This window comes from Entelurus aequoreus, linkage group LG01 (genome assembly GCF_033978785.1).
Source record: "Entelurus aequoreus isolate RoL-2023_Sb linkage group LG01, RoL_Eaeq_v1.1, whole genome shotgun sequence".
NCBI classification, from domain to species: domain Eukaryota; kingdom Metazoa; phylum Chordata; class Actinopteri; order Syngnathiformes; family Syngnathidae; genus Entelurus; species Entelurus aequoreus.
The window spans coordinates 66,246,293-66,256,645 of record NC_084731.1 but is presented as its reverse complement, the minus strand read 5'-3'; the positions used below and the strand labels follow the sequence as shown (position 1 = coordinate 66,256,645).

The following is a 10,353-nucleotide window of genomic DNA, read 5'->3' as shown; positions in this document are numbered from 1 at the left end:
GTAATCACCCCAAAATGTTCAACTTGGGCAATATGAGGAAAGTGAAAAAAGTGCTTGATAAATCCTCAATCCATCCATCTATTTCCCCACCGCCTGTCTCTGGAGGCTGCGCGGGGGCTGGAGCCTATTCTTGTTTTTTCTTTTTTTCTTTATTTAGTTTATTTCGAACATGAACACACTTACAGCATAATACATCACACTATTTCATATCATTTCACTTTACATCATGTCCGAAAAGGAGTAGGAAGAAGCAAAGCTAATTTAATCCTACCTAGAGCTGCAACAACTAATCGATTAAAATCGATTATAAAAATAGTTGGCGATCTATGCTACGCGCATGCGCTGAGGCTATGTTTTTATTTTTTAATTTTTTTTAACCTTTATTTATAAACTGCGACATTTACAAACAGCTGAGAAACAATAATCAAAATAATAGGGGTGTAACGGTACGTGTATTTGTATTGAACCGTTTCGGTACGGGGGTTTCGGTTCAGTGCGGAGGTGTACCGAACGAGTTTCCACACGGACATATTAAGTAGCGTACTGCATGTTGTGTAAACAATACTCAAAATGCCGGACATTTGAGGCATTTAAGAAACTCCGCCCTGACAGCCCCGCAAAAGAGGACATGTCCGGTGAAAAGAGGACGTATGGTCAGTCTATCCTAGCCCATTAGCTGCTAGCATGCTAGCAAAAGAGGACATGTCCGGTGAAACCGTTCGGGCTAGGATAGATTGACCATACGTCCTCTTTTCACCGGACATGTCCGGGCGGTGTTTCTTAAATGCCTCAAATGTCCGGCATTTTGAGTTATGGTTGCGTGTATTAACAATGTACGTTCAGGGTTAAGAAGGGGTTAAAAACTAAACAAATTGTGCGAGCAGCAGCATTGGTGAGGGAGGGGCAGAGACAGAGAGCGAGAGAGTTGTGATAAACGCGCATGCTTTTTATCGATAGATTTATCAGATTGAATTTTTTATTATCTATAGCAGGGGTGTCAAAAGTGTGCATTTTTGTAGCATATTCCTTGTTTTATTTGGCAAGTTGAAAGAACATGGCACCAGTATGCTGGGTTTTTTCCAATAAAATACTGGAAAGGATAGAAATGTAGTTTGTCTCTTTTATCAGATTATTAATCGAATAATCGAAGTAATAATCGACATATTCATCGATTATCAAATGAATCGTTAGTTGCAGCTCTAATCCTACCCCTTTCCCACTTCAGAGCGTTTACAAATATATACATTCATTTACTGACTTTTTTTTTAATAGTAAAATGACATCCGTGAATGAGTAATACAACAGTTTTGTAATATATGATTAAGTCAGTCATTATTAACATACTGAGAAGAAGAATATGTTATGTTAAGAATATGTCAATAAGGTTGAAAGCATTTCTCATAATTCTTCTTTGTACTTTGTAAGCACTATTAATTTGAACAACCTCTTAAACTGGATCATATCAGTACAATGTTTAACTTCTTTACTTAATCCATTCCATCATTTAATTCCACATACTGATATGCTAAAGGTTCTAAGTGATGTACGTGCATACACATGTTTTAAATTAGATTTTCCTCTAAGGTTACATTTCTCCTCTTTAGTAGAGAATAATTATTGTACATTCTTTGGTAGCAGGTTATAGTTTGCTTTGTACATCATTTTAGCTGTTTGCAATTTTACCAAATTATCAAACTTTAATATTTTTGACTCAATAAAAAAAGGGTTTGTATGTTCTCTATATCCAACATTATGTATCAGTCTAATTGATCTTTTTTGTAACACGGTTAACGAATGTAGCGCACATTTGTAGTTATTTCCCCATATTTCTGCACAATAACTCAGATATGGTAACATTAGCGAGCAGTAGAGAATATGAAGGGATTTTTGGCCCAGGACGTATTTTGCTTTATTCATTATTGAAATATTTTTTGCCACCTTATATTGTATATTTTGTATATGAGATTTCCAGTTCATTTGATCATCTATTAATACTCCCAAAAATCTGGTTTCTTTTACCCTTTCAATGTCTACTCTGTCTATTTGTATTCGTGTATGATGCTCTTTTCTACTGTTACCACATACCATTATTTTAGTTTTACTGAGATTCAAAGATAGTCTGTTTTCGTCAAACCAATTTTTTATTTGTTAATTTCTTCTGTTATTATTTTTTTAATATTCCATATTCCTATTCCAGCTGCACTCGGGCGAAAGGCAGCGTACACCATGGACAAGTCGCCGCCTCCTCATACAGAAAATAGATTTGAAGCCAAGCATCAGTTTGTGAGGTATTTACATGATTACAAGTTCAATTGTTAGTTTACTTTTCTGAGAAACAACATCCAATCCAATCCAATTATTTATATAGCACATTTAAAAAAAACAACAGAAGTTTGACAAAGTGCTGCACAGAAGTTGAGACATACATACTAGTAGAGTAAGTCATATAAAACAGTGTTTTTCAACCACTGTGCCGCGGCACACTAGTGTGCCGTGAGATACAGTCTGGTGTGCCGTGGGAGATTATCTAATTTCACCTATTTGGGTTAAAAATATTTTTTTCAAACCTGTAATTATAGTCGGCAAATTATGTGTTGTTGTAGAGTGTCGTTGCTGTCTAGAACTCGGCAGAGTAACCGTGTAATACTATTCCATATCAGTAGGTGGCAGCATGTAGCTAATTACTTTGTAGATGTCGGGAACAGTGGGAGGCAGTGTGCAGGTAAAAAGGTGTCTAATGCTTAAACCAAAAATAAACAAATGGTGAGTGCCCCTAAGAAAAGGCATTGAAGCTTAGGGAAGGCTTTGCAGAACGAAACTAAAACTGAACTGGCTACAAAGTAAACAAACACAGAATGCTGGATGACAGCAAAGACTTACTGTGGAGCAAAGACGGCGTCCACAAAGTACATCCGAACATGACATGACAATCAACAATGTCCTCACAAAGAAGGATACAAACAATTGAAATATTCTTGATTGCTAAAACAAAGTAGATGCGGGAAATATCGCTCAAAGGAAGACGTGAAACTGCTACAGGGAAATACCAAAAAAAGAGAAAAAGCCACCAAAATAGGAGCGCAAGACAAGAAGTAAAACACTACACACAGGAAAACAGCAAACAGGTCAAAATAAGTCAGGGTGTGATGTGACAGGTGGTGACAGTACACCTACTTTGAGACAAGAGCTATAGTCATGCATGCTTGGTTATGCTTTAAAGTCATATCCAACAATTGCGACAACGACTTTTTACTGTCAACTGAGTTTCGTTTTTTAATGATGTCTGCTGGTGGTGTGCCTCTGCATTTTTTCAATGCAAAAAATGTGCCTTGGCTCAAAAAAGGTTGAAAAATGCTGATATAAAACATTTAACTATAAAAGAGTAAATACATAAAAAACATCAGAGAAAAAAAATAGACTAAAATCACACAACTCTCATCCTGGTTTAAAAGCCAAAGAGTAAAACTATGTTTTAAGACATTATTTGAAAGTCAATAAATGAATAACAATAGGGATATTGTTCCAAAGTTTTGGAGCCACAGCAGAAAATGCACCATCACCTCTGGATTTTAAATGGGTTTTTGGGACGACAGGAAGAAACTGATCAGCTGACCTCAGAGACCTTGTTGGGGTGTACATTTTTAAAAGGTCTGACATATATTGTGGCGCTAATCCGTTAAAAGATTTAAAAACAAACAACAATATTTTCAAATGAATTCTAAAAGGAAGTGGGAGCCAGTGAAGGGATGCTAAAATGTCTTCATGTTTTTAGTGCCACTTAAAAGGTGAGCAGCAGCAGCATTTTGGACTAACTGCAATGGAGCCATTGAGGCCTGCTTCATTCCAACGTAGAGGAAGTCGTAGTCGTCCAAACCTGATGAAATAAAAGCATGGATTACCCGCTCAAAGTCGTTAAAAGATAAAACTGATTTAATTTTTGCTAAAAGTCTTAGATGATAAAAACTAGATTGTACAACGGAGTTAACCCGATGCTCCAATTTAAAATTCCAGACTTACATAAACATGTCCACTGTGGAGGACACTTGTCAAAAAGTAAAAGTTGAAAGACACTAAAGTGGACCATTGTTGTTTTACACCGGATGTTTACATGGTCACTTTAAAGCAACAAAGTTTGTTTTTTTAAATAATATCATCTGCTTGAAACAGTGGATGTCCCCACACTATTCTTTGAACTTAAAAAATCATGTTTGTAGTAAATAATATGATTAGAACATTTGAGCATTATGTTTGTGTTCAAATACAGGAAGTGTGTTTATCCTCAACATTCCTGACACTTCATTTTACACTCTGTGGCATTTTTACCAAGTCTTTTTTTGTTTTGGATAATTCCACAATAATATACCCTGGCCTTGATACCGTGATCATCTCATACCGTGAGATTTGATACCGTTTTGTTTCTTCATATGGGTTATTTAGATACTGCATATGGGTTATTTAGATACTGTATACGGGTTATTTAGAGGCGAAGTGGAGATTCTCGATTGTTTATAGGTGTGAACATGAGTGTGAATAGTTGTTGGTCTAAAAGCTGCTCCGTGATTGGCTGCTGTCCAGTCCAGCGTGTACCCTGGCTCTCACCTGGAGTCAGCTGGGATAGGCTCCGTCTCATCTGTGAACCTAATGAATACGATATAATAAGCGATATAGAAAATAGACGGAACTATAGGCAATTTTTTTTTTTAACACTTAATGGTTCTAAAATGCTTGGAGGTCCCACAGCGTCCAAATGACAAAAAATTCCCCAACAAGATGTTTTTATGCATTTTTCTGCTCCTGAAAATTAATCTGACAGCCATTTCCCATAATATGAATGAGTTTTGGAGTAACGGGTAACTAACTCAATGTACTCGATGCGCCTCCCCCTCTTGGTGGGACCTCAGCTACAGAACTGCAGCCCATTTTCCGACATAGTGTGGGTAAAAAAAAAAAAAGCATTTAAAACTATTATTTTCATCACGTTTTTGCCGCGCTGGTTCATGATTACTGATGTGACGTTTCAAGCAAAAAAATAATCACCACTTCCGGACTTCCCTGCTCTTAAATCAGCACTGAGTAACTTTTCAACCTTCAGAAAATATTTTCATAACTTTTGGGATGATACATTGACTTACAACTAGTTGAATGACACCTGTGCCATGGCCTGAGGGGGTCTGTATCGTGACTTTGAGGAGGGTTGGCAGGAACTCTGCCACACAAAAAACTACAAATGCGCTGACTTGCTTTACGGCATACGTCACTCTCCCTTTCCCCATTTGTTAAAAAAACGGAAGTCGATGCGAACACCTACGTGCCGCCAGAAAACTAAAAGAAGAACGCCTACGTGCAATTACTGCTATGATGCCGAAGCACCAAAACAACCAAAGAAATGAAAAGTTTTGTCTGTGGAGACAAAGAAAAAAAAGGGAGGTTACCCGGATTGAAGGACAGTCAGAATCAACATTGTCAACTTTCACTCACTGTTGAGATTAACACACACACACACGCACACACACACACACACACACACACACACACACACACACACACACACACACACACACACACACACACACACACACACACACACACATACACACACACACACACACACACACACACACACACACACACACACACACACACACACACACACACACACACACACACACACACACACACACACACACACAAACACACACACACACACACCTTTTATTTAACCAGATAAGAAACCCCATTGAAATCAAGATGTCTTTCACAAGGGTGACCTGGCCAAGAGCACATGTCACTGAGCAATTTCACAAAAGTATTACATTGAAACATACATTTTAAAATGCATAAAAGAGAACTGTAAAGCGATTAAGATTTTCACCTTTTAAAAACACTGTGCAAACGTCTCACGCTGCCTGTCCCTCAGGATAGAACGAACGGCTCCAAATGGAAGTAGTTCAGTTTCAGTTTTGTTTGTAATGTATTCCATACCAGAGGGGCAGCAATGCTGAAAGCTCTTTTGCCAAAGTCAGTCCGTCCACGAGGAACAGTTAAAGGCCTACTGAAACCCACTACTACCGACCACGCAGTCTGATAGTTTATATATCAATGATGAAATCTTAATATTGCAACACATGCCAATACGGCCGGGTTAACTTATAAAGTGCAATTTTAAATTTCTCGCTAAACTTCCGGTTGAAAACGTCTATGTATGATGACGTATGCGTGTGACGTCAATCGTTGAAACGGAAGTATTCGGACTCCATTGAATTCAATACAAAAAGCTCTGTTTTCATCTCATAATTCCACAGTATTCTGGACATCTGTGTTGGTGAATCTTTTGCAATTTGTTTAATGAACAATGAAGACTGCAAAGAAGAAAGTTGTAGGTGGGATCGGTGTATTAGCGGCTGGCTACAGCAACACAACCGGGAGGACTTTGACTTGGATAGCAGATGCGCTATCCGACGCTAGCCGCCGACCGCACGGATGATCGGGTGAAGTCCTTCGTCGCTCCGTCGATCGCTGGAACGCAGGTGAGCACGGGTGTTGATGAGCAGATGAGGGCTGGCTGGCGTAGGTGGATAGCTAATGTTTTTAGCATAGCTCTGTGAGGTCCCGTTGCTAAGTTAGCTTCAATGGCGTTGTTAGCAACAGCACTGTTAACCTTCGCCAGGCTGGAAAGCATTAACCGTGTATTTACAGGTCCATGGTTTAATAGTATTGTTGATTTTCTGTCCATCCTTCCAGTCAGGGGCTTATTTCTTTTGTTTCTATATGCAGTTAAGCCCGATGCTATCACGTTAGCTCCATAGCTAAAGTGTTTCGCCGATGTATTGTCGTGGCGATAAAAGTCACTGTGAATGTCCATTTTGCGTTCTCGACTCTCATTTTCAAGAGGATATAGTATCCGAGGTGGTTTAAAATACAAATCCGTGATCCACAATAGAAAAAGGAGAGAGTGTGGAATCCAATGAGCCCTTGTACCTAAGTTACGGTCAGAGCGAAAAAAGATACGTCCTGCACTGCACTCTAGTCCTTCACTCTCACGTTCCTCATCCACGAATCTTTCATCCTGGCTCAAATTAATGGGGAAATCGTCGCTTTCTCGGTCCGAATCGCTCTCGCTGCACTGTAAACAATGGGGAAATGTGAGGAGCCTTTCAACCTGCGACGTCACGCTACTTCCGGTACAGGCAAGGCTTTTTTTTATCAGCGACCAAAAGTTGAGAACTTTATCGTCGATGTTCTCTACTAAATCTTTTCAGCAAAAATATGGCAATATCGCGAAATGATCAAGTATGACAGATAGAATGGATCTGCTATCCCCGTTCAAATTAAAAAACGTCATTTCAGTAGGCCTTTAAAGCATACTAATTGTTAGAACGTAATGCGTAAGAGCTGTTTTTTCTCCCAAGTATGGAGGCATTAAAGCTAAAAGAGCCTTATAAATGATAGTCAGCCAATGTGTGTATGTGTGTATGAAGATAAGTCTCATTTCACATACAGTTGACAGTGGTGGTCCAGACGAAGACAGCCAGTACCAAATCTTAGTGCTGAATGAAAAACAGTGTCCAAGGACTGGAGGCATTTTAATAAAGCAAGTCTCCATAATCAATTATTGGCCAAGATAGTGTCTGTCACCAATTTCTTCCTGACCTTAAGAGAGAAGCAGGTTTTATTTCTAAAAAAGAAACCAAGGTTTACCCTAAGCTTAGAGACCGAGTTGTTAATATGGGCTTTAAATGAAAGCTCCTGGTCAAGAGAACCCAAGAACTTGTAATTGAAGACCTGCTCTATAGGGTTTCCTTACAATATTTGGAATGTTTTTTGAATGATAGAAAACCATTAGCTTTCTTTTATCTGTAATCAAAACCAATTTCAGATTAAATAAGCAAGCCTGGATGACATCAAATGCAGCTTGTAAAAAACTCAAAAGCCTGAATGATGGAGGTTGAACAGCAATCAATAATGGTATTTCCCTTGTGGATCATTAAAGTTTGTCTAAGTCTATTGTCTGCATAAAAATGCTACATTGCATTTGACAAATTGTTACCAAGAGTATTTATCTAGATAGAAAATAAAATGGGTCCTAGCACTGAGCCTTGCAGAACTCCTTTGGTAATGTCCAGTAATGAAGAGGTGGTACCAGCCACCTGTACACCTTGTGTTCGGCTGGAAAGATAGTCTGTGAACAGTTTTAGACAATCCAATGTGATGAAGGTCTTGAATGAACAGACCGTGGTCTACTGGCTCAAATGCTTTGGACAAATCAATAAATAGGACCACACAATATTTCTTGCCGTCTACAGCCTCGATTAAATCTTTTAGGACCTTAAGAGCAGCTGTAATAGTACTATGTTGTTTTCTAAAACATAATTAAAACACATAAAATATTGTTTGATTCTAAAAAAAAAAATCCTTTAGCTGGTTACTGATGATCTTCTCAAACAATTTTGCTAAAATGCATAATTTAGAAATTGGTCTGTAATTATTTATAATAGTGGGTTCGCCCCCTTTTAGCAGGGGAATAACAAAGGCCGATTTCCAGATTTTTGGAACGCTTTCACTTTTTAGACTTAGGTTAAAAATATGCGAGAGAGGCTCAGCAACAAAATCAGTAGCCTGCGGTGTATTTGGTATATTAGCATTAGTCAGACCAACATTTGACAATTAAGGATTCAACGACGCAAACAAGGACCAGGCAGAAATAAAATACTCATTAAAACTATTTGATATAGCTGTCTTATTAGACAAAATACCAGATTGAGTAATTAAAGGACTTGGAAAAGTCATTTGTTGTCACATGATTTTAAGAAGCTTTTATGGTTTGCCAAAACTTTTTGGGGTCATTTATATGTTTTTTGCACTCGTGCAGGTAAAAGGCGGCCTTGGTTCTCTTAATAAGCAAAGTGCATTTATTTCTAAGTACATTTATTTCTAAGCTGGCGAAAGCTGAGCCAGTGATCCTCTGTCTTTGTTTTTCGAGCCCTGGCCCAAGCAATGTCTCTCTTTGAGAAGGTTTCCAATTTCAGAGGAAAACCAGGGATTATTTGGACCTTAAACTCTACATTTTCGAAAGGGAGCATGTTTATTGAAATTCATTATAAAAGTATTCTAACGCTATCTCAACATCATCAATTAAAGCAACTATGTTCCACTAAAAGGCAGCTAAGTCGTATATATAAAAGCTGCGAGGCAAACGTTTTTAACATCTCTCTCGCATGTAATAGTGGGTTTTGATTTTGGAAGCTTGCAGTTTCTTACAGCTGCAATTGTACAATGGTCACTCAAGTCATTGACACACACCCCAGTATCAGTGTACTTACAGGGAGCGTTGTTTAGGATTAGTTAAAGAAGATTTTGGTGTTTTTTTTAGTATTTGGTGGAGTTGGGTAAGTGATTAATTGAGTTAAATTTAGTGAGTTGCATTCAGCTTTAAGTCTGTGAAGGTTCTCATTCATCCAGGTCATGGTCATTTCAGGGCATTCAATCGATCGCAACTGGACTGCTTGGTTTGTCTTAGAAGACGTTTTGCCGCTCATCCGGGTATAAATATTTGGGGTTTTAGCACCAGCCGCTGGACTACATCTGACCGATCTAAGTCTAAGACCAGATCTGACCAATCTAAGTCTAAGACTAGATCTGACCAATCTAAGTCTATGAGTATGAACTGATGAAGCCAATTGAGGTTTTGGCACCAGCCGCTAGACTAGACGTGACCAATCTAAGTCTAAGACTAGATGTGACCAATCTAAGTCTAAGACTAGACGTGACCAATCTAGGTCTAAGACTAGATGTGACCAATCTAGGTCTAAGACTAGATGTGAGCAATCTAAGTCTAAGACTAGATGAGAGCAATCTAAGTCTAAGACTAGATGTGATCAATCTAAGTCTAAGACTAGATGTGATCAATCTAAATCTGACTAGATGTGATCAATCTAAGTCTGACTAGATGTGACCAATCTAAGTCTAAGACTAGGTCTGACCAATCTAAGTCTAAGACTAGATCTGACCAATCTAAGTATAAAACTAGATCGGACCAATCTAAGTCCAAGACTAGATCTGACCAATCTAAGTGTAAGACTAGATCTGACCAATCTAAGTCCAAGACTAGATCTGACCAATCTAAGTCTATGATCATGAACTGATGAAGTCTACTCGGATGAGGTGAAATGTCTTCCAAGACAAACCAAGCAGTCCAGTTGCAAAGGATTGACTGCCCTGAGATACAGCTTTAAGGTTATCAGAAGAGGAAGTTAACCAAGAGAAGTTAACTAGAATTTAACCCAAGAGAGACCAGGGCTTCAGTGGAGGTCTACAACACCCTACAGTTGCGAGAGGTTGGCCATGTAGGAATTC

At 38.5% G+C, this 10,353-nt stretch overlaps 1 protein-coding gene across 2 annotated transcripts in view; it reads left to right on the top strand.

Moving 5' to 3' along the window:
- The window catches only part of LOC133636426 (twist-related protein 2-like), a 59,300-nt gene that overhangs the window by 226 nt on the left and 48,721 nt on the right, over positions 1-10,353 (top strand). For both annotated transcript variants that reach the window (XM_062030427.1, XM_062030410.1), the window contains exon 2: positions 2,198-2,288. The gene's annotated coding sequence lies outside the window, so the exon portion shown is untranslated. The remainder of the gene's footprint in view (positions 1-2,197; positions 2,289-10,353) is intronic.